Raw genomic sequence first — 27855 nt, 5'->3', positions numbered from 1 at the left:
TGCGCCGTACACGATAGCGCGCGGTTTCCTTTCTGTGCATCGTTCGGATTCGTCTCGGCAGCAGGTGCGCGCGGCTCGCTTGCGTCACGGCCAGCGTGCGGCTGCGTCACGCGAACGTCGTCGAAAGGCAGAAAAGGCTGGCGCGCCGGCGTTGACGTCATTTAACTAGTTAAGGAAGAGAGGAGGAGGGGGCCGAGGCAAGCGCTAACACGCGTGTGCTTGTGAACCGCCATTGTATAGGTGCAGCCGTTTTGCTCGGGGATGAATCTCATCGCCGACGTTTTGTTCTGTTTTTCGTCCCTTCCTTTTTTTGCTTTTTCGTTTATTGCAGCGGCAGTCGTACGTATGTTTGTCTTGGACAAGATTTCGTGCTTTAGTCACCGAGACAGTGAGGATAACTTCGCGGTTAAAACGGCACAATGGCTTGCCGACGTAGGTGCACATCAAAAGCAGCGTCAGAGGAGTAGACACCCGAACATACAAGGAGCGCTGCGAGGGTTCCCCGAGTGTAAATTCACATGTGAGGAGTTTTTCTTTCTTTTTTCAAAGTGAGCCAAGTTTATGGGTAGCGAATTGGAGTGGAGAGAAACGCCAAAATTGCACAGTGAAGCTGCTAATTGTCAATGGCAATTGAGATTTTGTAACAGTCTTGTAGCTTAAATTGGCGGATTTTGATATACCTGCGTGTCCGGACGATGGGTATGAAAGTGTGGTTTTGAATGCAAGCAGTTTTTGCTCATTTTCGGTTTCGGCATATGGCTCACTTTGGAAAAAAACAACGAATGTCCTAGCGCTGGTCGCGCTGTTGATTGCGTGGAGCGTAATATGATCTCGTTCTTCGGTGATCTTGAGAGACAGCGTTGCGGGTTGCCGGGCAGATACGAGTTCTTACCTACTTTCTCTCGCCTTTGTTGATATGTAAGAACGATAGTTCTATGGCTGCAGGAGGTCTTATACACACTGTTTTCATGTTTCTAAGGGCAGCTACCTTTCATAACGGGTGCGTGGAGAAACAGCTGGAATGCACATGAACTTCGATGACTGCCAATCGGCTTGGTTTGGACAATGAGACCGCCGATGTGACGCCGTAGTGTGACGTAGCACGCTCGCACGTGCGCAAGAGAGCAGCCTGCTGTCGTCACAGCTTTGTAAACCTTTGCGGGCGTGACGTCACGCGCACCGTCTCTCGCTAATATAATGTTTGCCAGAAAAGCGTGTTGGTTGAACATAGCGAGAAAGTTTTCCAGCAGAAATTGCTGACATGGACAGGAGGGAATACGACACACCGCTGGGAAACGACCACGGGAAGACGACGAGTGGTGTTTCATCTTCCCTTCTGTTTATGTAAGTACTTACTGCTGGTATACTTTTTTGTTAGTCTATTGTTGCCAATAATTCAAGTCGAAACTTTAAGACTGGTGATTGAACTGTTGTAACTCACTTGATACTTCTGTAAGCCCGCTGGTATGCGTATAGAACCAATTTGTTATAAGGTGTCGCCGTAAATCCTCCAACCGCCCTGTGCGAACAGACAGCACGTGAGCTATGCAAGCGAAGAACACCACAAATCATGTTACACGTCTTTTGCATGCGTTGGTGTCTTTGTGAAGGTTGCTGTAATTTGACTTGCGACGGTCTATATTTAGGACTACTGAATAAGAAGTTCGTTTGGCTGGTCAGCTTGAAGCTTGCGAGGTTCACGGACGCCTGTCGAGGTAAAAAAAAAAAAAAAAAATGCGATGGGAGGGGTAATGAGAGACAGCGAAAAATATAGTACGCACTAACTCACATCGTCCGTTCCGCCCCAGATATTCTCGAAATCAGCATGATAAGTATTCGTATCCTATATGTGACGCCGGGTGGCTAGTATTTATTTGATGGCGTTGAATTGCGGATTTGCAATTTTTATGTGGCTGGGAATACTTCGTTTTGTCACTGTAGATGCTGCAGTGTATGCATTGTCTTCGACTGCTGCGTGCAGTTCAAGTGCTCCAACGATGGGTCGTAACTCGGTTATCTTTTCTTGCCGTTTATTCAAAACGGCAAAAGATTGTGAAGCAAGGAAGGTTTATGTCACGGAGAAAGCAAGAATTAATGCTTCTTAGAAAGTTTCGCGAACAGGGCGCGGCGGAAGCGCTCTATAGCATGCTGGCTGCTCCCGCTGATATATACCATATAGCAAGAACGGAAGAAGAGGAAAACAAAAAAGAACGTTAGAGCGAGCTTAAAGTACCCTGTACTTTTTTTAAATATGCGCTTCGCGGTTTCTGCCTAACATGCCAGCTTTTTAAGCCTGTCGTGTGTAGAATAATCTCCAGCAGTTTCAGAGATCGGGTAAAGCTGTGGCCATTATCAATGAGGCAATTTTTCATTCACTAATGCTCTGCCTGGAATTTTCTCGTTGTGCTGATCGGGGTCAGCCTTGGCGTCCGGCAGCGAATGCCCGCTCTGTTCACATGCCGCGGCTAGCCTGCCATCTCAATTACGGGAGTAGGACACGTATAGCACGCCTCCAACTAAACGAAACAGCCCCTGGACCAGCGTGGCGAGTGAGATGGAAATAGCCGTCGGGGTGCTAAACGCCCAGAGAGGTACACTTGAAGAGCCCGAGGGACGTTTTTACGGCAACAGTTGCGTCGCTGTTTCCGCGTGGCCAGTCCGTATACGTGGCCTGCAGGGGAGTGTACGGAGGCATTCCAGCGAGAACGCATGGTCTGCGAGCCCACGGGCCCGTTTCCGCTTGCGAGCCCGTCGAATAAAGGAGGGTCGTCCCGAGCGTTGTCGAGCCGCGCGGCCCTGCAACAGCAGCCGCGGTCCGGGCTCGGCGTCGGTCGCGCCGCGTGGCCCAAGCGCGCCGTCGTTTTCTTTCTTCCTCTCTCACAGAGTGCCTTCTCGCAGCGGTCTCGCCTTTGCTGCCGCCGCTGCCGCCTCCGGGTTCCCGACAGCGTGACCCATTTGTGCTGCCGCCCGCCGCCGTCTGGGCTCCCTCTCTCCCTATTCCTCGCTCTCGCTCTGGGCTCTCTCCCTCTCTGTTTCTATGGTCGAGCTCTTGCGGCTTAAGCGCCGGGCGCAGACCCCTGGCAGCGCTTTCGGCGCCGCTTTCAGCCGACGGTGCTGCGCCTTTGCACGCCCGCCCCACTTCGTTCTGGCAGCGCACTGCGGCTCTCGACTGGGCGGTCGGCGTTTGCCTCCACCGGGCTCTCAAACTCCCGTTCGAAGGAGGACAAGGGGAGCGAAAACAGCGAAAATAAAACGCTCGTGGATGGCCGTGCGGCAACTTGATCGCGGAGCTCTATCCTGCCCGGATGGCCAATGAACACGTATGTTTGGTTGGCACAGGTGTATACATTCATCGCAAGACGCAGTGTCTTTCACTGCGCATGCACCGTGAACATCGACACAAACGGCGCCTCGGCACCGTCCCGCCCGGTACTCCCGGGCGGGACAGTGCCACGGAAACGAATGGGAAGTGCTGAACAGTTGCGGAACAAGCGAAATATGTGCTGAACAGTTGCGGGATCAGAAATCTAGGACACTGTGCAGCCTGACTAACCTCACGGGTCGATAATTTTGTTCTCTCTGCTCACTGTTATTGTGTCATTTGCCTCTTCGTGCTTGGCGGCCCAGAAGCTACGCCGGGAGTCGAACGCGCTACCGCGTGCGTGGTGGTCGCTCGCGGGTCTCGCCGCGACCACAGGGTTACTGTGGAGGATGTTCCCTCAGCTGTGGAGGGGTGCTCGGTCGACGCTGGGAGCAAGGCTGACCGCGGGCAGCGCACGGCGTCCAGCGCTCGCGGGCCCATGCGAGATGCGGGAACGATGCCTTCGGCCGGCTGAACCGAAACGACACGTCAGCGGTCGGCGTATGGCTTGCCGCGGCCTCTGCTGTTCGCTCGCAGCAGCACTCCGGGGACGTTGCCCCCCAGGTTGGGCAAACGCTTTCTGCTCGTCTGTAGCCAGCGTGCCTATTCTCGTCTTTAAGCAGGTTGCCCTCGAGACGACTAACGTGTGTGTGAAATGCGGGTGCGATCAGCTAGAATGCCCTATAGCTGTGGCGACGCAAGGATATCGGTGGTCGCATGCGCTCTCCTGCGCCTGTCGACAGTGATGCTTGGGAATAATTTGTCTTCTACCGCAAGTATATTGTTTGACCTTTTCTTTTTCAGACGAATACACGTATTGCACGGCGATAAAGGTTGCGCATTAATTCAGACGATACGCAAGTTTTTTTATAGTACCGTTAATTCGCCTCGACTCGCACATTTCTGTGAGACTTTGCCGCAGCCAAAAAGCTTTTCTTCAATAATTTAATACTCGAAAACACGCATGCGCACGCGCACGCACCCGCACACACAACCGTAGTGAATCGAACTCATTTAGATAATATGTTGGGTACTGCGCGATTATTGTGCAGTCAGTGCAAGCAATTTCGAATATTCGCACACCCCGACTTATTTCGCGCCATTCCTGTTCTCGTGCTTGCTCCTTTTGTGCCAAGCACATATATGCGGTATTTCCAGTTGCGCGAAGCGACTTTTCATTTTCTCGCTGAATAGTAGTGAGGCTCTGGCGCAGTGATAAATTCGCCTGCGCACGGTGTAATTCCGTTTTTTTTTTCCTCTAAAAAGTCTCCGAATTTCGCACGCGCTGTGTCCAGTCATGTCATTGTTCGCGTCGGAGACAGGCGTTTGCAACTGAAGCGTTTCAGTTCTCATCTTATACTATTAAAGCTGGTCTGCGCATCGACCTGTATGTATATACTACGAGACAGAACAATTCTCGAGATCATAAATGACACAAGTGAATAAACGAAAGGCCCCTTCTATAATAATGTGCAACGAAATAACGCATCTCGGTTACTGCGGGAACTGGTTAAATTCCGTTGGGTTGTTCGTATAATTATGTGATGGTGTTAAGCCTCAATGCTGCACAATTACGTAGATCTGCATGGCGCTTTCGTGTGTGTGTGTGTGTGTGTGTGTGTGTGTGTGTGTGTGTGTGTGTGTGCGCGTGTGTGTGTGCGTGCGCTCCGCGGATTGATTTCGGTCAAATGGGCGTGTTCGACGTATGCGTGGTATATATACCATGGAACCACGTCCAAGAAGTTTCCTATACGTGGTTTTAACAAGATTTCAGCACATTGTATATGGGGCACCGTGTGTTGCTTTTAGGGACGCTAAAGAGGATGCAGTTTATAATTTTAAAGTGTTCCTTAGAAATTCAATTTTCGTTGCCTTCACGGTAATGGGTCGTTTATTAGAAGTAAAACATTTGAATTTAAAATTCGTTATTACTTTTCTTTTGCGTGTCGTGCGAAAACCCCGGTGCAGGTACGTCAGTGCGACGTCACGGGTATCAGGGTTTCTCTCTCTCTCTCTGTCGTTCTTTGTATTTGGGCTGTTGTCACCCATTAAATGTGTTTGGAAGGTCGTTAAATTTAGTCTGTCCCATTTAGGACACTATGTAGTCTATGTTTAACGATAGAAGAAAAATAACTAATTCCGCGCAAACGACGTTAAAATCCATGACGTCACGACAAGCTGCTGCGGCAAATTGAAATAGGCGTTGTGACCTACCCCCCCCCCCCTTTTTTTTTTTTTTTTCTGGCTTGTCAAGCCTGCTCTCAAGGTAAGGGTCTTTGCTGTTGCAGTAAGGTAATTTGCCAATAGCAGCCGAACCTCACCTTGTCTATAGTGGTTTCTAGTTTAATTTGCGCAGCACAGAATTCAAATGGGCGAGCACTTTTGCATTCTGCCCCCCGCCGGAACGCGGCCGCGAGGGCGACCGGAAACGTAACCCGCGACCCCACCAACACCGCTGCGGGTCTGCCGGACACGTCTCCCGTGTTTTGGGCGCCTCGCGAGGAGCAGCGGCTACACTGCCGAGGTTCCTCTGCGCGCGGTGTTAAGAGGTCAGCGCGGCCCATAGCAGCTCTCCCGTTCCCACGGTCCCGTGCACGATGCCGCGGGGAGCGTGCGATATTTTGCCTAGTATACGTGCACGCGCATTGCACAATCCGAACGAGGGAGGAGAGTCGCTGCATGCAGTGGTGGTGCGGCATGCGCCTCCAGCTTGCACCGCCGAAGGAGCGACCCGCTGACCGGGCTTCTTCTGCCCCCCCTCCCTCCGGGGTCATTACCGGCCGTCGGTCCGTCCTGGGCGCGCGTTTCCCAGAACGGCATCCATCGCGGCTGTCTATGGAGGCCGCGCTCGAAGACGAATTGAGCGATCGCATCTCGCGGGAATGCTTGTGTTCCTGTATGTGCTAGCATATACAGGAACACTAGGGAATGCTTGCGCCGAGCGTCTGTTTTCGAGTCTGGAACCGCGGTGTTGAAATTTATCTTTTTTTTTTTTTTTGTAGACGTAGCGTCTTTAGTGTTGTACGGAAAGGAAGCTACAGAAGAGCGTCTTTCCTGTTCACCTTCACTACGTTTTCGTAGAATGCCATATAGTGCTTCTCCCCATCCACATGAAGAAAAGAAAAATTGTGTACCGCCGTCTCAAACACAAACGGTTCACATTGTCCAGGACCATGCATTCTCGGACGGTTGCTCGTCGCGGTGCCAGTTTTTAGAGCACCTGCATGAAAGCGACAGACGCGCCTCATCTTACTCTTCCTGACCGCCGTTACATGAATATTTCATGAATACACCGCATAAGCCTTTGTGTCGCAGTTCATCCTAGCGGTGAGTATGATAGAGCACAGTGCCTGTTGACAGCGTTTCTATACAGAGCAGAGCCTACGAATCTTCAGTACGCAGTCAACATCTTGAACAGTCAAACATTTTTCTAGTATTTTTTCACCAAATTTCAGCTCTTTATTAGCTGCGTCAGAACGGCAAGTTGGGCCAGTCAGTTGGGATTCATGGTAAGGTTTGCAACAGCGCACCCAAGACAAGGACAACAGAAAGAATAAAACGACGACATGGCGTTGTGTCGTCGTTTTATTCCTTCTGTTGTCCTTGTCTTGGGTGCGCTGTTGCAAACCTTCATTAGCTATACGACCGGGGTATTCTTCCAAGTTCTAATGACGAGTTTACGCCAAGGTCTATACTTTTACTATTTCTATTGCATTGTCTCCCTTCACCGCTTCATTCCATCACTCGGTTTGATCGCTTTGGCTGAGCCGTCTTAATTTCGTTGAACGTTAGAGAGACTGCAGCACCGGGAAACGGCGCCGAATAAGCTATACCGGAGCACGTTGCGGTGCTGGGGCGTTGCGCAATGCGGAGCGGCGAGAGACGCGTCGAGGCCAAGGCATGCACAGCTGCGCGAAAGAAGCCGTGGAATGCACGTTGGCAGGGCTGTCTTCAGTTACGCGAACGCGTCGCAGTGTCTCTTCGTCGTCTTACATGACGCTGTCTGTGCTGTCTCGTATCAGCGCGTTGCGCAAGCCTCCTTGTAGTGTGACGAAATAACAGTGCCTGCACTGTAGAGGACATGGTTATGTTGCGCTCAGTTTTACACAGACAATATTAAGGAAGGACAGGACGTGGACGGACGTAGCGCAATGTCCGTCCACGTCCTGTGCGCTACGTCCGTCCACGTCCTGTCCTTCCGTAATATTGTCTGTGTAAAAATGAGCGCAACATAACCATGAACGTTCACCAACTAGCCCCCTTCATTGCTTTACTAAACTGTAGAGGACGCTCGACGGCATACGCAACATGGGGTACATATACAGAAGGCCGGAGAGTGGCGATGAAATAAACAAGAAAAAAAAGGGACTTACACGACAGAAATGACTATGTGTAGACGGACGGACGGACGGACGAGAGTTGTCTAGCATACTGTAGCATACCCGCCGTAGTAGGTACGATCTGGAAGGAAGCAGCGGAGGAAAGACACCGTGCCTACGAAGGTCTGAATTGAAACATTGCTCAGAAAGTAGGCAAATACTATAAGCCTGAGTTGTAAGCGTATTCCGTCTGTTAGCTACGGGTGGGTGGCTGTGCACAACCAAACTAATTTGGGCGGATAATGTTTTATGCTGCTGCTATACTATACTGCTACTATACTACGTGAAACCCTAGTCCACCGTGCCCTATAAAGTCCTTGAAGACCATAACCAGAACACGGTAACAGTGCTGCCGCTGTGCGGGCTCATTGGTCCCACTCTGGACGCGGCTTCTTCAGTTGGCGTGCGCTGGACGGATCGAAGTTCACTGTGAACACTGGCTCGGCTGAGCGCGCGGCGTCCTTGTGATGATAGCGACGGCAGCATGTCCGGCCGCGCACGCTAACGACTCTGAGCACAGCGCGTGCCCAGTGGCGTGCCCGGGCGTCGTTGGCCAAAAAGCCACGATCACCCGACGCGCTCGGCATCACGAGGGCGGTTGAGCGCGCGTGCGGTCTTGTGCGGGGGCGGGAACGGGCTTGTTTCGAGTGAGGCTGGCGTGCGCGCGTGCGTGTGTGCTTGCTCAGTCTCGACGGAACGGCTCGTTTGGCCGGTCTGCGGAAAGTTAGAACAGGGCGACCGGTGTCAGTGCACGCCACGCTGAGTTAAACCGTGCAGTCGATTCTTGTTGAACACTCGGCGATGACCCGAGCTGATATACGCCAACCGCGGGCGACAGAAAGCGATCTGGCATGCATCGTTTTGTCGTTTCGTTTCTGCTTTTCCACTTTCAACGGAGTTGCTGATATCATCTGATTCATATCTTCTGCTCTCCTTCCATATTTCCCAGTAACGTTCACTCGCCACGTGCACAGGAACCCGATAAAGTTTGGGTCGAGTCGGCTTGTCGGGCCGAAAACTGTTCGTCGAGTTCGTGTAAGCGCTATACAGCGGTTGCTGCCGAGTGAGCGTCGAGTCCGAGTTCGGTCAACCCGGCTGCAAAGGGTGGGTCAACCCGTCCAGCCCGCTCGGCAGATGCATGTAAACGCGGTTGGGTCGGGCCGCGAACTGCCCGTATTATAATTCGACCCGCTCGCGTCGTGTCATTAAAACGAAGATATTGCCTCCAGCGAAGGTTTTGGCTCGTAAAATCCCAGAATAACTGCCCGTCGGGTTTCCGGATGTGGTTGTCTCGCTCTTCTGTCCATTGCTTTAGCGAGTCAGGCCTGTGGCACTTATCACTTTTCGTCACTTCTGTGGCAGTGTCGCTCGCTGCTCGCGCAGTATGCAGGTCTTGCTTGCCCTATGTATACTCTGCTGCTACTGATTCCATTTAAAAGTGCTTGACCATTTTTGCAGCAGTGTAAGTGATCGACGCTGCGTGGTGATCTCCTAACATATACGCCCCTGGTTTGGCTTAAGATCTTGAAATCCTGGTCCTCAGTGTGTACGTACCTATAGGGATACGAAGGTTAAAAGCGCTACAGACTGCTTGTGCAGCGCCGCATGGAGAGAGAGAGAGATGCAGAAATGCGAGGAAACTTGCCTGATTTCTTACCGCCAGTACAGCGCCGCGTTTCACGAGTTGGTTGAAAGAACGGTTCGTTCGTACGTTATATACTCTATAGGGAAGTTTGTCCTCCCTGGCGCTGTGGATTATGGATTATATCTGTTTATGCCGAGACTGCTCCGCCCAATGCTATTATCTTGTGTGGTTTTCGAAGACAACGGGGTCGTTGGCATTTGGGGCGACCGTGATTGTAACCAGCAGTCGCAGTATTTTTTGTTCGTCGTCCGCGATTGCGCTTAGATTCCGGCCGAAGCGATCACTGCCGCACATTATTGTACGGCCAAGATCTTGCGTGTCGAAAGCCACAGTTTGGCTGTATAAGGGGAGCCACATAGGATCTGGAACAATTTCGACCGCCTAGGTCCAGCGTGTTCTTAAAGCCACAAATAAGTATAAACACGAGCGCTTTTATAAATTTCGCTGTCATCGGAATGCTGCCTCCGCTGCTCAAGATCCAACGTGCGACCTCACGTTCAGCGGGCGTATACAACCGCACTGGCCCACAGAGCGGCATGGCTGGAAGAACTCTCGGGGGTTGAGAAGAGGGAGACGGGAAAACAGAAGTGCCAGCTCTGCCCGTCGTTCCACCGCAGCATGCCTGGGCGGGGATGCCCGGAGGCGGTTCTGGAGGCGCGGAGGCAACTCGCTCCTGCCTGCCGCGCTCTTGCGACCGCCGCGGGCAGCCGCATTCTTCGAGCGCGTGGCGGAACGGGGAACGATTGCATTCGTGGAATTTCACGGCTGAAGGCAGAAAGGAAGGGTTCTTGCCGCGCTGCTCCCGCCTGTCGACCTGCATTGCTTGTCCGCGCTTCCGGAGCGCCTGAACTTGCCATGCGGACTTTTCGTTCATTATTATTATTATTATTCATTTATTCTCTCACGAACAAATGGCGCATCTTGAAAGGGGTGTACCGAGGAGAGCATGGTCGTTCCCGCCCTACCCGCTTCCGTTGCAGTCGTTCTTGCGCTGCCTTAGGGCACCCCCCCCCCCTCTCTCTTTCTCTGTGTGTGTGTGTGTGTGTGTGTGTGCGTGTGGTTCGCTTGGCAGTCAGCAAACGGCGGAAGCAGTCAATAAACGGATTTGTCGGGTTGTCTTCTCGGTTCTCAAATTGCTCCACCTACTGAGATTGTGGGGGGCTCGCGTTATTTTGCTCTTCGCCGCCGTCCAGTTAACTGGGTGGGCGAGAAGAGGGTCCCGCCCGCTAACCTAACTGTGTGTGCTCGGCTCGGCTGTCGTAGTGAACGCTGCCTATGACGTCGGGGGAGGAAACGGGCGGTACATTTTTTTCTTTTCTTTCTCTTCATTGTCGCCTCAGGAGCAAGCGCTGTAAAAAAAAAAAGTGTACCGAATGCCCGTGCTTGATGCGCCTGCGCGGTGTTTCATCCGGATTTGGGCGCCCCGCTGTTATATATATAGGCTTTGAGCATGCACCGCTCAAGTTCCTTACGTTTGAAAGGTAGCCTGAAGAATTCCTCTTTACCTACCCCCCCCCCCCCCATATATATATATATATATATATATATATATATATATACTGCGAACAGAAAGTGTTGACGATACTGGTCCCGTAAACTTTTGGGGCCCAGTAAACACAAACGCGAGGGCGATGGTTGGAGGCACAAGTGTATGCAGAAGTCCAGTGGCGCTCGAGTATATACCAGGGGCCGGCGCCAATCACTCCCCCTCTGCGCGCTCTTGGTATGTCTCTGGGTGGCTCCAGGAAGGACCGGGAATTTCTGGGCCGGATTTCCCCGTTTCCTTGTCGATAGAATGCGGGCGGCGTCGGTGCGTTCGCTGTCCTCTTTCGCCAGCTGCATCGCACGCCACTTGACGGCTATGCTTATTCCTTTTAATTTGTTGTTGAATGTGACGTGCGCAGTTGTGGTTGTTAGGTGTGAACTGCAGAACAGGGGTGCGATCGGAGATGGTTGTTCGGCGCGTTCGTTCGGCGCGTTCGTTCGGTTACCGGCGCGCGCGATTGGCCTACTCCGCGCCGACGTCGCCAGCCGCGGGGCACGGCCACGTTTTTGACGACAAGCTCCTGTCAGTCATCCTCCCACTAAGCATTTCGTCTGCTAGGCGCCGAACCCGGCGGGAGTTGGGAAGTTTGGAGCGATCATTGCTCGTTACGAGACCGGCTTCGCATGGCGTGTCTGGTGGATTGGATACAAACAGTGGCTTCGGCAGTTGATTAGCACGTTCGATTCCAATCCATAGTTTAATTCGAGAAAAATGGCGCTTGCTTTGGGAACTTCGGTATTTGCGCTGGCATTGCTCGAGCAGGAAGAGCGGGTGGCATTGCGAAACGCATTTGAAGTGGCAGAAAGTGAATTCCGGCGTCGCTTTCGTCTCTCGAAACAAATAGTGCGTTGGTTGTACGGCGAAGTCGACCCCATCACCGGTGCCAGCGAGCCACTAAAATGTTGCTGCCTCTTGAAAAGTGTGCCACTGCTCCCGTCGTTTCTTTTTTCTTTGTTCTCGCTGTGCGCGACACCACCTAGGGACGACGCAGAGAAACTAATAGTTATAAATTGTAGTATTCACACTTACTACTATTTGAAAACGTGTTTAAGCATGAGAAGACAAAATCTAGATAAAGATTTCATTCATTGGAAGACGAGAAACATTTCGTTTTGTAGTATACTGTCTGCAAGCAGACGACAAACGAGGGAAGTAGACTTCCGGGGAGTTCACCGCTTGCCGATTGGCTGCTCTCTCCGCCCCGTTTTCAGAAATTTTGCATACTGCCACTTGGTGACGTTGCAGCAAACGAACAGAACGCGTATCGAACAAAGATCTCCGATCGCGCCCCAGAGCACTCTTGCGCAGCCCGCCGGCCGTGAGGTAACTTGCCGAACGCATGCTTGTAGAGCAAACATCCCGTGACGCATGCGTACTGTATAGGTAAACTCTCTAGATTCCTGCATTGTGAAAGTGCGCTTACGCGAAGACGTGTGGAAGCAAATTATGGAATTAATCGCACTGTTCAAGCAGTTGCGCAATGGGTGCGTGTTGTACGGAATGCGCGCCTCCGTCGCTGCCGCCTTGTTTATGGACGTATTAAGCGCGATGTATTATATATATATATATATATATATATATATATATATATATATATATATATATATATATATATATATATATGTATATATATATATAGTGCTAGTGGCGCGAATTGCGGCCACTTTTGAAAAGCTGATGCATCCAACCAACGTGACTCGGGTTTGAGCATGCACGACGCCCACCGCGCCACTTACAAAGGCTCGCTGTCGCCCTCGAACGTTGGCGTCTCTCCGTTCAAGTATTTATTGTGCAGGTGAATGGCTCGCCAACGGCAGGAACCGTGATGCAACTGGTTCGTTTTCATACGCAGGGATATCGCCACGCACAGCTGGTAAGGGCGCCTAAACTATAAACTCGCGCCGCCAGGCTACCTTAGTTTTCGCGGCTGTTTGCAGCGTGTAGTTCGCGCTTAGTGTTTTTTTAGGTGTCAGTGCCTGCGTACTTGTCTCAGCGTCAGCTTGCGAAAGGTTTGCCGTTCGACCGTGATTTACTGTGTCACCAATGGCGCCAGAGTTGTGCACTTTACCAGAACGCAGTTTATTTTTTGAACGTGCATTATTCTAGTTTGCCTGAAATTCACATATATGCTGAAAAACCTCTGGATTTCGGTCACGAATATGGTTGCCGAATGTGACGAGACTTGTGTAAGTTGCGGTTTGCTGCCTTGCAGTGCTTTAGATCGCATTTTGACTCGTTGCGAGAAAGAAATAGTCGGAATCTTCACGAATTCGCCGCCACGGATTCAGGCGACGCGAGTTCATCTTTCAAAAGGCTGTTTCACATGCTGCGACTGCAACGACGAAAATCGGTGCTGTCGCACGCGTCGCAATGCGATTTTTAGGGGGCTCATTTCACATGATTGCGATTTTAACAATGCGACTGGTGCGACGCCCAGGGTTGCTGACTGCCAGGTTTCGTGGCACACGCTGCATAATTCTTTTATTGTAGTGAATAAAACGTTTACACTATAATATTATTGACTTCTCTTGACAAGAAGCAAATAATATGTACGTTTACTAATTTAAAAACGTTAGTTAAGATTTGTCTTGGAATGCGCGACGGCGGTTTCTGTAGTTCAGTGCGACATCGCGCACGTAAACAGCTGTTCGCAGGTGGTTCAGCGCTGTGTGTTGTCTTATCTACCTTCTATGACCGTTTCGTTCTGCCTGCGCTACAACAATCTACAAGATGACCTATCGACAAGTTCATATAGCTACCCTCACCGCTTATGCAGTATTCGGAATTCGGCTGCCACGAAGTTCTCGTGTCAGCCCAACAAGATCCTCGCGCTACCCGTGCTCGGCGTCAGCTCCTGGAGAAATGATGCGTGTATATTGCCCGTAATTGCGCTTATGTGGTGCCTGCTCCTAGCCATATTCTTGCGCCAAAAGCAACAAGAAGCCCCAACCCGAAAGCCCGCGTGTGCCCCTGAACGAAGCCTCAAATGGTCTGTGTGATTACTGGACGTGGAATGAAAATTGTGTTGTGAAATTCAACCTTAGCGCTAGCCTGGTTCATCCATCGCCGTGCTTGCGCTGCGAATATATATATGGGAGCCCTCTCTAAACATTTCTAAAGGCGCAAAAGCCGACGCATCAAATGTTTCGAGCAGTTACCGTCACTTTTGTAGAAACCTGTACGTTGTAACACAGCATTATAAAAGACACGCTTCTCGTCCACTTTGTGTCTCGCGCTGGTAGTATACTCGGAACTTCTAACAAGAAGACCATATCAATACGCGCTATTCTCATGCAGGATCCTAGGCCGACGGTAGGCGCACTTGCCGTAGAATTTTTCGGCTTTCTGCTCAGCCTCGCACGCCGCTCACGGTTAGCCTAACTTGTGGAAATAAATATTATTATTATATTATTAATGTTATAAAACATTATAGTTCCTTCGCAGTAATTTATAGCAATCATCCAGATTTCTTAAGCTAGTCTGCCTGCTTGCACTTCCTGCAATTCAATGTTCAGAGCTGGAAAAACTGATTCCTTTTCTTGCTGTCGAAAGGCTGATTCAATGTCGATAGCAAGCTATAATTATTCATTTCGAGAGTGTTAAGCAATTACTATATCTCTAAGCTTATCAATGCGTTTTTGTTCCACGAACACAATTAAGTTTTCTCTCTCCCTCTCGTTGACAGCCATGGAATGAAACTGTTCACTTTCATAAGTATCAGGATGCAAACATTCTAGAGTTTGTCCTGAGCATTTGTCGGCATCCTATAGTGTGCATGTTTGTATCAAGTTCTGGTGTTACAATCGCAGTGATCTACACATATTGTTATATTGCAACAAACAAACTTATTTAACTTTGTTTTCAAATCTGCAATGTGGCCATGCAGTAACGACCACATTAATAAGCAAAAAAAAAACTGCAGATGCAGTGTACGTGTTGGAATCTATGCGAAGTGAAGTTTTTGTCAAGTGGTCAATTAAATGCTGTTAAAGTAACTGCAATATATACAATTTGTCTTATTTTCAACATCCAACATGTCATCTTTTGCGAGGTTTGCTATGCACCGCATAGGTCACAACCTTAATGTCATGTAATCTTTATGCATTACACTGTTCACAAACCATACCGAAATGCAAACGGCAGTTAAAGTACATGCACGCTGCGAGACATCAACACAGTGACGTTTGTTGAGCAAGGAATGGTGTGAGGTGTATGCAGATGAATGAATGACGTGCTTATGTACTTATTTATTTATATACCTCGCAGGCTGCAAGGTTGGAGTATTATGCAAGGGGGAATAAAAAAGTTGTTACAAAAGGAAGAAGGGCACAACATTAACACAAAAAACAGCAATAAGAGCAGTACCAATACATTGCACCAACTAGCCCAAAGTGTTTTACTGGCACAACATTATACAATACTTAACAATCAATAACAGAAAAAGTTACTGCCCATGCACCCTGTACAGACGGTAAACCAGCGAAGCTGAAATGTGCGGCCCCGGTGTTTATCACTGGGTTAATTCCAATTGTTTATTGAGGTCTTTCTATATTATTGGTTATGTCTGTGTTTCTTAATGAGGTTATGCACATGTTTGGCATGGGTTTGTTTATTTGGAATGCCACACATTGCACTTTGCAAGATCACCATCATGGAAAGTGCAATGAGTGGTTCATTGTGTTAATCCAGCGAGCCCATCAAAGTCTTTCTGAATTATGTTACGCACTTGCGTTTTGTAATGCGTTAATCATAATGTTTATGACTCAGTTATGCACTGTAGTTACCAAGTGACACACCGGGGCTGCACATTTCATTTAATTAAATACAGGGACACATTTTCGAACCTATTGGGAAGTCGGAGAGAGACTGCTGCACGCGCGCTCTGCTGCTAGAGAGAAACGACGTCACTATCGGTCTAGCCAATGGCCCACCACACCTTTGCTGCGAGATAATAATGACATCATGATCTTGTCTTAACCCCATCCCCCTCTGTGTCCCTTCCCTGCAATAATACGCAGATAAATGTATGTTTGAAATGCATAAGCATTTCTATGTCTACCCAACATGAAATTTCTCTGTCCATCATGCAAGGCGAATGCAATGGCTCACACCCCCTTAAACAATGGCTCATACCCCTACAGTGGGGTTTTTGGGATCGGACCACGAGTGTTTCGCCTAGGCATATACAGCTTCACTGTAAAAAGAATGAACACCTTTCTGCTAGAGACCAAGACAATCATGAGGTATATAAACAAATGAAAGTTTATTGAACATGCCGAGTAAATGCTGGTTGACAAGCAATAAATCGAATTTACACGAAAAGCAGAAGCAAGATCTGATGTGTGTCCATACTGATCCCAACAGGAAACGCATCCATCTCTGAAAGTGTACCAGCGGCCATGCTGACACAAGATTCTCCCAGTGTCTTTGCATCTACAGCTTCCATGATTTCTCTGGGCAGCCGATCTCCACAGAATGCTAGCTTCTTCCTTTACAATGCACTCTCCACATCTGAGCGTGCATTGTAGAGGAAGAAGCTAGCATTCTGTGCAGATCGGCTGCCTAGAGAAATTACGGAAGCTGTAGATCTAAAAATGCTGGGTTAATCTTGTCAGCACGGCCTCCGTTAGAAATGGATGCATTTCCTGTCGGGAAACGCACATGAATTTTTGCTTCTCCTTTTCGTGTATGTTCAGTCTATTGCTTGTCAGCGAGCATTTACTCGGTGTGTACATTAAACTTTTGGTTCTTAGATCATCTAGGTTTTCTTATTTGTCCTATGTGTTCTCTGGTGCCATTTGCAGCCGGGCTATTCATTTTTTTTAGACTGCAACAAGTCACTTTAATAGCCCTCATGATGCTTCTGCGTACCTTATAAAATCATTTATTTGGCCAATGTAGCAAGAATGTATAGTGTGCAGCAGTAAGAACAGGGTACGTTAACATCTAATAAAAAGGTTTATTGTGAAAATGCAGTGATCTATAAAGGTTACCACAAAGTAGTACAGCAATAAAACCTGATAAAGACTAGTGCTTGATGAAACCAAACATAAAAGCAGGAAAGGGAGAAAATACATATAGATATACAAGTCCAGGGAAAAAAAAACATTGTGATCACCAAGTGTGCATGTGGCTACCTTCCAGGAAACTCATTTTTTTCCCAATGGCATGGAACTGGAAGAATGTGCTTGCATCAGTAAGCTGTCAGTCTGTCTCTTGGAATAACAACAGTGTTTCTTGAAAGGTGCTGGCATGCAGGATTGGCAATTGTAATGATTTTTTCCTGCACTTGGAATTTTTCTCTATTTTCTTTCTGTAGCATTTTTATTTATGTTTGGCTGCATCAAGCACCAATCTTTATCTATCCTTCAAAGATGTATTTCTTTTTCTGGGGAAATCTGTTGCGCTTTAGTTAATAATGAATACACACAAACTCGTCTAGTTTTCAGTTATTATGTCGGGCTTATAAGCCCGCTTGTGTCCTGGAATATCTGCATGGCTATGTATCCTGTAATTTAATTTCTGGCCATGTGCTTGCAAGTCGCGTGTCAATCTCCTGATTTTCCTGACAATCTTGTATGATGTGCAGGCCCAGACAGTTTCTGGTGAATCCATGCAGGGTGTTGTACAGGGTGTAATCTGCACTACAAGTGCTGCTTTGAATGCTTTCATTTCAGTTTTTATAGGTGTAGGATGACCTGGAGTGGTACTCACTTATATGGGGTTTAGTTTTATGTAGTGTCATACTACTGTTACACTGCTATTGCCAGATCAGTGTACAATATGTGCCTTATGTTTGCTTGCATCTTCATGATTAGCAACCTCCTCTGTGTGTTTGGCAGTTGCATATAGTCTCCTGGCCTAATTTTTTGCCCCCATATTTCATGATATGGGCCTGTTGTGTTTCAAGTTCAGGTACTCCCGAGGTTGTGTTTCTGAAGGGAGGGGTAGTCATCTTTGCATGTCATATGCTAGTTGGCATAGTATGTTGGGACGAGGTTCTGAGCTCTTGAGACAAAGAATTTTGCTGCAGGCTGCAACTCTACTCTATCTAGGTGCTTGTTCGTCAGCTCTTTCTCATAGAGGTCTTCAAGCATGGTAAAGTTGGAAAGACCTATTATTACTACCTGATGCCTGTATTCGATCAGTTGTCTTTTTTGTGTGCTGCTGGTAATTCATACCGTACTATACCTTGGACACAAGCACAGCATCTGTGATTTTCCATAGTATCCACTCGTACGCCCCCATTATTTCGAGATTATTCTTTTCACCAGGTGTGGAAGTTGCGTCCAGGCATTGCATAATTGTTTCACCCACGTGCTGGCTCTGCCGTCATGGGCTTACACTAGCTGAGGATTTGTAGATGTTGACTTGCAGGCATATTTGTCCAGCTATGTGGATGACAATGTGTAATCTGGGGCAGTTCTTGATTCTAGTCTTTTTTTTTTCCGCCGTCGATATGAGCTGACTTATCAGAAAGCGAGAGGCCAGACTGGCCAAGAAAGTCTGCAGTGTTGTTGAGGGCTTGTTGCATCATTCTTGATTTCTGTATAAGACAGCTTTCCCACAGACTGTAATACACCATAGGCTGTAGTGTTTCTTGTAGTATGCCCGCGTTGTTGGTGTGTGTGGGCCAAATGTACCTCCAACTCTCACCTGGAATTTTCTGTCTTTCAGAAATTTACTGTTTAAGTGCTCTACCAGAAATGTTTTTGCTCATCGTTCTTCTTATTAGAGTAGCATGAGGTACTGCTGTTAAAAGCCTCTTCACTCTCTTCATTCCTTCATAAGCGGTATTACACAATGTCCTGCAATAAAGTTTCTGCTGCTTATGATCTACTCATATCTGCCAGAAGGGACAACTCTTGAAAAAGGTTTTCTTTGTGCTATGTGTGCGACGTAGCATGAGCATTCATGCCTTGACATTTATACATCTGTAGAACCAGCTTCCTACTTGCTATGCCTGATCATGCTTATTTGTGCAGTGCTGTTGAACAATACATATTGATCCAATGAATATTTACACACTCGAATTATCACGAAAGATGGTACTTTTACAATTCTGCCCTTTGCTTTCTATTGGTGCATAAGCATGCCCCCCTATGCAATAGTATTTTGAAGTGTAAGGGTTCAGTGAAAGGTGATGAACTAAATCTAAGTGCGAGAGCTTTTTTTTTTTTCACCTATGACTCCCATCAAAATGCGACTTCCATGGCTGGCAAATCAACCCCTCGCCTTGTGCTAGCAGCAGAATGCTATAGCCACAGTGGCAGGTGAACAAATTGAAGAACGATATGTCTGTCTATAATTTTTTTTCTTGCCTGTATGTAAGTAAAGTTTGGAATAAGTTTGTCACTGCAAACAAGCCCAGTTTGTGGTCTTTTATTGAATAAACCACATATTGTGTATAGTTAAAATGCAGAAATTTCTAAAATCCTCGGGTGATATATGTTCTTGCAAGTAGCATGGTATTTCATTACTTATAAAGATAGTAATCGCAACGGATATCGTTACATGGGTTTACACACTAATATATGTGATCACAAACTTATTAGAAACTTACTAGAAACATGTAAGGCATGAATGTTTCTGCACACTTGATCAGCTGTGAACGTGCAAGAACTGCTTCTACTGGCTGACTTCACTGCACAGTTTTGATTTACTTTTCTTCAGCGTGTCGTTTTATACTGTTTTATCCCCACAAGAACAGGCTGTTTGCCTGGTTTTCGCATTGTTGCACGAGGTCTACATGATTGTGCAGGAGGGTACGTTGTCACTGTGCCACTATAGCAAGCAATTTACTTAATCTACTAGCTGTACAGTTAATTACGTTGCTGAGCAAGTGTTCATACAGATGCAGTAAGGATACAAAGTCCGCAACATAGTCAATGTTTATTGGTTTCTGTGCAAGGAAAAAAAATTCTCCAGAGAAGAGGTGCAACTTAACGCGCATGTAATATTTTATTCAAGCCACGGATTTAATGCTATCGTAGCAAATTCATTACGACAGCTTACACTTTTGCTCTGTCAAATTTAATAAGAGGCAAGATAAGCTTTCAAGATGCATCGGGAAATTCATGCTTGAAAACCGACAAGAAAATGCAACTGAAGGGTACCGCGTTCAGCGCAACGTTGAAACTTCGGGTACTTTGCTGTCTTGTCATTTGCCCTTGCCGAGGTTGAAATAATTCAAGCTGTCCGTAAGCGCGATTTTTGCATGCTACTCAACAAAAGAAAATTGTGGCGACCTCGTCGTCTGCTGGGGATCGAACACCTCCTAGCACTGACAACTCACAAAGGCGTACGAAGCAAACGTGAAAATGCACTTTATTTGCTGCGTACCGTGTCGACAAATGTACATAAATGGGAGAATCGAATATGCGGTACAAGTTTTTTATTCTCCCTTCGCGTACGTACCGAATTCGACAATCCACGTCTCCGCGCATTGCACTTGTAGTGCCAGACGCCATTTTCCAAAACAAACCGGCGAAATAGCTCCGTTGACAGCTCTCCGCGCAATTTCGACGGAAAATCGCAGCGATCGGTGCGACGGTGCGACTGTGCGACCAACCGGTTGGTCGCAGCCGAAAATCGGGGGGTCGGCACTGCGACTGCGATTTTCATCGCAAACGACGGAAATCGCACTTCCGGTGCGACGAAAATCGCATCATGTGAAACAGGCTAAAGAGAGAGATTCTTGGTTTCGCGGAGGTTGAATGGTTGGCGATTTATACAGCGCAGTAACTTCTCCGCGCAGGACTCCTCGACCACGCTGCACTGGTCAGTGGGAAAGGAAAGGTGGGAACCACGCAACAGAAGCAGTGACCGTCCTGGACTCAGAAGGGAGAGTAGAGGGGAGCCCTATGTCCGAATCGGACTGACGTTGGCGGACGCGCTAGCAAAAACCTTAACTGCCCACGCCGAAGGCTTTGTTTTATAGCTCCTCGCGCATCTGACGGAGGGTGATAGCGGCGATCCTACTCGCAACGTCACCGCAGCCGTCTCCTGCCGCTTTCGGGAGGAAACGTGCACTGCGCTCGCTCTTGTTGCTGCCCCGCATTCCACACAGGCCGCACGTGTGACGTGTCGCTACAGCGGCGCGCGCACGTAGCCGGCGGCGGCTCGCGCCCCCAGAGCGAGTTCATTGAAGGCGCCGGGACGGTGTACTGTCGCGGGCTGCCAAAAGTAGTAGTCGCGAGGAGGCCGGTGCACACAGGTGCAACCGCGCGGTGGAAGATGCAAGTGTTGCATGCATCCTGCGCGTCTTCGAAACCCCCTAGGTGGTTGCGCGGCGGCGTCTCTACCGCGCGGAAAGTGGCGACGCGCAACAGTCGGCGGCGCCGTTCTTCCCCGAGGTGCCTCCGCCGAACTCCACGGAGGGAGGTCGGTGGCCCCGCAAGGCCGCCGGACGGCATTCCGCGCGCGCCTGCCCCGGCGAGCAGCAGCGACGACGACTACGAAGCCGAGAGCGGAGGCGTATGCCCCGCCGCTGTTGCTATCCGCACGCCTCGGCCCACCGCCGCCACGACTCGGCGGCATGCGAGCAAGCGCGCTCTGCTGCTGCTACCACTCGCTCCGGGCTGAAAGACTCGATTCCCTCGCCTCCTCGGCGCGGTCGCCGTGCCGCGTTGCTGTGCACTTGCTGCCTGGTTGGTGGCGCTAAAGCATTGCCGTTGCCAGCGCGAGACGAGATGGGGGCCGCGCGCGCGGCGATCGGCGGAAGTGCCGGATGGGAAGGGACTTGGGACGGCGGTGGCCGCCCCGAGCGTGACTTGACGCCGTCGATTGCTGACGCTTGCCAAGCTGCGCTCTGTTCGCTGCGAGGTGCGGTTTTCTGCTACGCGTCCCGTTACGCTGCTGTATTGCAGTTGTCTTTCTTTAATATATATATAATCGCACTGGAACTCTAGGCACAGCTTGCGCACTCAATAGCACGTGACGCCTCTGTGAGCTTCCAAACAGTGGTACAGCGTGAAAAAGCTGTTTCCGGGAACTGCGTTGGCGCGTGCGCGGCTCGCGCTGGGTGTCAAGGTCGCTTATTTCCTGCGCAAAACATATTCCTCCTCTCTCGTTTTCCCGATTCGGCGCGCGCTCGCGGTGTCCGTTCTTTGAGGCGTCCTCAGCTGTCTCTAACTGTTCTGCGCATCGCCCAACCTTTCACCCCCCTCAAGAATATCTCTCCGTTCTTTATCACGCTGAGGGTATCGAATACAGGCTGGTTCATTCTGCTGAATGCTCAGCTTCCCATACACATAGGCCACCCGAAGAAGGATTGCACGTAAAAGCGCTACCGTCATCACGTCGCTTATATTCATTTGCTGGTAGATTTCGAGTGACTGTGAATTTACGCTCAAATCACGACTAGGAGCAATTTCTTCGTTTGCTTCCTGAGTGATTGATCCTCATCGATGTACGAAAGCAGCAATTACAATCATCATTGTAATTGCTTTCATTGTAATTGCTGCTTTCGTACATCGATGAGGATCAATCACTCAGGAGTAAGGGGGGCAAATGAAGATGTCAAACGCAAAGGAGACAGTCCTTTTCACGATGGTTCACACTTCACAACAGCAATCGTTTGTGTTACCTCAGCAAGAGCATTCGGATTATTGCTTCTTTTTTTTCTATCGCTTCGCTCCATACTTCTTCACAGTGCACGACATACATAATTTAGCTAACGTGCTAAGTACAACGTAATCGGGCTGTCGTCATTCACTCGTGATGATGCCGCCCGCGGTGTTTTGCCATCGTCGTGATGCAGCTGTCGTGCGTGCATGTGTTGTCATACCGACGCATCGTTGTCACGCTGTCGTCGTACCATCGACGTTATTCTTTCTTTGTCATTCCATCTTCGTCGGTATCTGTACTTGCACTTACAAAGTTGAAGGAAAAAAACCAGTCACAAAACACAATGGACAAGAGGAGAGGTTCACACCACAACACAACACCGCATTGCACTTGCAAGACTTCAGTCCAAGTTTGCGAACAGCGTAATTGTAATGCTGGGAAGATGCACCCGTTTCTCAGCGCCATTCGCTGCGTTTCCTAATGTGGAATCTCCCATTAAATATAACTATATGCCTTTGTACCAGTGATGGTATTTGGTCTTATTGCTTCGAAAATTGAACCCACATTTATCTATCTGTATCTGGAGATCCAAGTTATTTTTCTCTCTTCTGTCTAATATTTTATTGACGCGTGAGCTTACAAGAATTTACAAGAACGCTGTGGTATACTCTGTGATTTATTACCCAATGCGCTGATTTTACATGCAGTGCACGGCGTGCATAGTCGGCTGGTGACGTATAAATAATGACAGCAAGAAATACTCAAAACATGTGTATATAGTGACAAGGATCTACAAGGGTGTGTGTGTATATACGACGAGCTAACTGTGGTGTACGAGGCATCGTATGCTTGGTGTAGCTACCTGATGCATGCCTAACCACACGTTAACCTTTGAGAAACATTGCTATGAGCCAGTGCTGGGAAACGACCCTAAATTCTGCCGCGGCCATTACCATATGGATCGCATGCGAACTTCAGTGCGATGAAACCTAATGTTTGCATAATAAATTAGCCCTACGTACTTCGGTGATTTTTTTTCTTTTATTTTTACCGACAGCGCTTTACGGCGTTCTTTGGGCTTCACGCCCGGACCCTCCGCAGTGGCTTTGGCGTTGCGCTGTTGAGCACGATATCGTGGGTTCGATCCCGACCGCATTCCGATGGAAGCGGAATGCAAAAAACGCTCGTGTACCGCTGCTTTGGGTGCATGTTAAAGAACCCCATGCATATAGTCAAAATTCATCCGGAGCCCTCGACTACACCATCCCACGTGCGATGTGCAATTAGGGACGTTCGTCCCCGCAATTTATTTGACTTCACGCCGCTGTTATGTGCCGTATAACGTTTGATATATATATATATATATATGTGGTTAACCGCCGCCGCCGCATCTGTCCCCGCTTGCCGACCGAGTAGTTAAAATTAGGCATTACGTGCCGGCCCTCTCCACGGAAACCTAGTTCTCCTTGCGTTTCTTTCGCGTCTCGCTTCCTGCGGCCTCTCGTTGCCGCTGTGTTAAAAATAATGAGTGACCGACCCCTTGTTGCATGCGCTTCGCACCCCCCCCCTCCTCCTTTTCTTGTTTCCCTCAACATACGCATACAAACACGCACTCTCTGTGTTTCACCGAGGCGCCGCAGATGGCGGGCTGGCAACGTTTCGGGTTACAGGTATGACGGGACCATATATATTCACAGAAATCAGTTCTTGCGCGTTAGAAGATATTCGTGACAGCAGATTTGGCCAGCAAGTCGTGATCTTGAACGTATATTACTGTGCATAGCGAAGGCGGCCGCAGATAATGGCAAGTAAAACTCAGAACGAAAAGCTTTTTGAACTCAGCCCCTGACCTACGAACAGAGAGCTGCTCGTGCAGCAAGCTTTGTGTGCATGCGTTGAACAAAGTAGGTTATATAGATGGAGGGGTGAGGGGGGGGGGGGGCGATTGAATTTTCCTTTACACCCGCGCGTACCATGGTATTAGGCTACTGAAATCAAAGAGAATAAAGAAAATACGACCCAGAAACTTGGAATTTTGGTGCGATTAAGGTACCGTAACATGCGACTCGTCCTCTCGTGGTTCCGGTCATCCTTTTTATTTTTATTTTTATATTCTTTTTTTTTTTTCACTTCCCTGATCGGCGCCTTCTCGGATTGCGCAGCGTTGCTTCATTGAAAGGGAGCGCCGTTCAAACCACTTCCCGTCGTCGCAGATGTGCGCGCCCGCCTAAGTAGGTATATATATATTGTATACAGGCACTTCTGCTGACTGTCTTGTTTTCTTTCTTTCTTGCCCCTTCCTCCTCCTCCTCTTCTTTTTTCTGTGTCGCTATCTGTGTCTCTCTTCTTTTTTTCTGTGTGAAACCGGTATATAACGTGCACCGTGGCCGATCGAGGTGTCCTTTTGCACGTCTCTCGTCAATGTCCGAAGCCGCAGTCACGGTGTCACCGGAGAGGTCTGCAAGAAACGACGCCGGAGGCACGATCGCGATGCATTGGCCGCGTATGGAACTCGGTGACACGCACATGCTTGACCCATGCCCGGTCATGGCGTCGCATTGCTCTTATGCCCTTTTTCGTGTTACGAGCTCTTCTTGTCAGCGGTTCTTTTCTGCCGCCCGGCGCTACAGTGATGTCCCTCGCGAAAACAGCCAGGTCATCGAGACTCCGCATCCGGGTATCTTTTTTTTTTCTCTCTCAACTGTCGCGTTCGCATGTGAGTGCCGAGGCGAAGTCGAGGCAGTGCACGACCGATTAAGTTGTCACCTTCGTGTTCGTCCGATACATAGCAGTCGTGTCCCGCCTGTTTGTACGTAACGGCGGTAACGGAATAAATCCGGACAGACATTTTCCTCCCTGTCTCTCTGTCTTTCTATACAGCGAAGCTGTATATAGCTTATACTCTCCGGTTGCACGTGGTGCATGTCCATCCGTCTATAGGCGTGGCGTTGACACGCAAAAAGTGTTCGCCTCCAGTTTCTCGCGAATGCTATGCAGCTCTCGGTCTAATGCAGACGTCTTAGAAAAAAACTAATCATACCGAAATTGGCCGCTAAGACGACTCTTATCATTGCGCCGAGTTTCATTTACTTGTCATAATTAGTTCAGTGAATTTGTAAATGTTACAGAATTCCCGTCTGCTGTCAGAGGGGAGTATACGGTTGCAGAAAACGCCTGTAACTTTTGTTTTATCGAAACCATCCCGAAACAGATTACAATTAGCCGCATGAGACGACTCTAACACTACGCTGAGTTTCATCTACTTTTCACAATTACGTAGTTTACAGTGAAGTAGTAAATATTGCGGAATTCCCGTCTGCAATGCGGCGGTACTTGCCCACGTCACTATACTCCTGAAAAGAATAAATCACTCCACACTCAAAAGATTTATTCGTTGTCTGTGCCCTTTAATAATAATAATAATAATAATAATAACAACAACAACAACAACAACAACAACAACAACAACAACAACAACAACAACAACAACAACAACAACAACAACAACAACAACAACAATAACAACAACAACAACAACAATAACAATAACAACAACAACAACAATAACAACAATAACAACAACAATAACAACAACAATAACAACAACAATAACAACAACAATAACAACAACAACAATAACAACAACAATAACAACAACAATAACAATAATAATAATAATAATAATAATAATACCTATATATACATAGATGCGTCGATTGAGGTAAAGCACACCACAGCTTCGCTGCTCGTCCTTCTTACAGAGTGGAAGGGCTGACGATTTTTTTTTCTCCTTCAAGTTGAGCGCAACAATGTTTTACAGTCGCAGATATTCCAAGGACGCTCTGCTTTCTCTTAGCCGTTCTCACGCCTTGGCGATCTCATTTCAAGAGATCCTTCGTTTCCTGCTGATAACGTTTACTCGTAGAGCAGGCCGCGGAAGGCGCACATAATGTGAGCGATACTTGAGGCAAGTGAGTGGCGAGAGCAAAGAATGCAGCGTTTCGTGGGGCTATGGTATGAACCACGGCCGGAGAGTAGGAACAAGCTGCAGGGAACGGCCGTAGCCAGGCGAGAATGTGTAGCCTATAAATCAACATCGCGCCTAACTAGCGTTCTTTTTTTTTCTGCCCCGTTTGAGACATATCAGTTTGAGCCCACCCCACTTGCACAACCTCATTCTTCAGGCGAGCATGTAGCGAAATGTATGCAGAGAACCATGTCCGCTACCAGCCCTTGCAGCAGCGGACCTTTGAAAACACCGTTAGGAAACGGAGCGCAGGTATATTGAGCCCAGAAGACCCAGAACAGTGAAGCATACGGCGCTGTTCCGCCCGCGTCTTCTGGGCTCATCCGCCGTGGTTGCTTAGTGGCTGGCTATGATGTTGGGCTGCTAAGCACGAGGTCGCGGGATCGAATCCCGGCCACGGCGGCCGCATTTCAATGGGGGTGAAATGCGAAAACACCCGTGTGCGTAGATTTAGGTGCACGTTACCACAGGTGGTCCAAATTTCCGGAGTCCCCCACGGCGTGCCTCATCACGATGTCAAACGCCAATAGGTGAACGAGAAAAGCGAAGGCGTTTGCAATAGTTTGCTCCCAGATCATTTGCCCTTGCGGGGTCCGCATCCGCTCCGGTGGCCGCGCTGCCGTCGCTTGGTCTGGCGGCCCTGTCAAGTCCGCGGTCCAATTGGCGAGGGTGGACATGCGAGCGAGAGCAGCCGCGCGTTGCGATATTTCGGTGCGCCCTACAGTACCCCACGGAGGTCAGAATCTGGACTCCTTCCATTGTGACGTCATATCGTAGGCGCATTTATGCGACGTTAAACCAATGAAACAATCAGTCGATCTGTCACCTGCGGGCTGCGCGCGTGAACCCAAGCAGATTACGAGGACGCGGTGATGGTGAAAGGGAGAGTTCTGGGGAAGAGGTGAGCCCGGGGCGCGCGCGCGGGGTTCCCAGACGGGCCGGCGATCGATGTCCTGCCGCGAGGCACGCCTCCTCCCCCTCTCCTCCTCTCGTCGGGCCCCCGCCGCCGCCGGGCCGCCGCTGTCTGCCGCAGCTGCGAGCGTGGCGCAGTGCGGGGGCGTCGAACGCGCCCGGGTTCGGCTGGACGTGAGGCACTTAGCCCCCTCCCCCTTCTGGCTCGCCTGGGGGGAACTCGAGGCGCTGACGCGCTTTGCCGAATGTGTGTGGACAAAACGCGCGGTCACATCGGTGTGACGCAAGGTCACGCGCCGCCAGAGGTCATTGTCGCGATTCTCGTCGCTCGACAGGCCAAATATACGGGGAGAAGCCAACAGATTCCTACTACCAATAATTAATTTAAACGGGGCGAAAAGGCGCTCATTCGTTGCG

At 49.1% G+C, this 27855-nt stretch overlaps 1 protein-coding gene and 1 long non-coding RNA gene across 7 annotated transcripts in view; one reads left to right on the top strand and one right to left on the bottom strand.

Annotated features, from left to right (window-relative positions):
* The window catches only part of LOC126531540 (serine/threonine-protein kinase minibrain-like), a 136130-nt gene that overhangs the window by 79347 nt on the left and 28928 nt on the right, over window positions 1–27855 (top strand). Inside the window, exon 1 of one of the 6 annotated variants that reach the window (XM_055071236.1) lies at window positions 12691–12804. The exons of the other annotated variants lie outside the window; for them this stretch is intronic. The gene's annotated coding sequence lies outside the window, so the exon portion shown is untranslated. Of the gene's footprint in view, window positions 1–12690; window positions 12805–27855 lie in introns of those variants that run through there. 6 annotated transcript variants of the gene reach the window in all.
* Window positions 1–27855, bottom strand: part of LOC129385127 (uncharacterized) — a 34387-nt gene that overhangs the window by 6070 nt on the left and 462 nt on the right. The gene's annotated exons all lie outside the window — the stretch shown is intronic.

Source organism: Dermacentor andersoni, chromosome 5 (genome assembly GCF_023375885.2).
Source record: "Dermacentor andersoni chromosome 5, qqDerAnde1_hic_scaffold, whole genome shotgun sequence".
In the NCBI taxonomy this organism is placed as follows: Eukaryota; Metazoa; Arthropoda; class Arachnida; order Ixodida; family Ixodidae; genus Dermacentor; species Dermacentor andersoni.
This window is presented reverse-complemented; position numbering and strand designations above follow the sequence as displayed.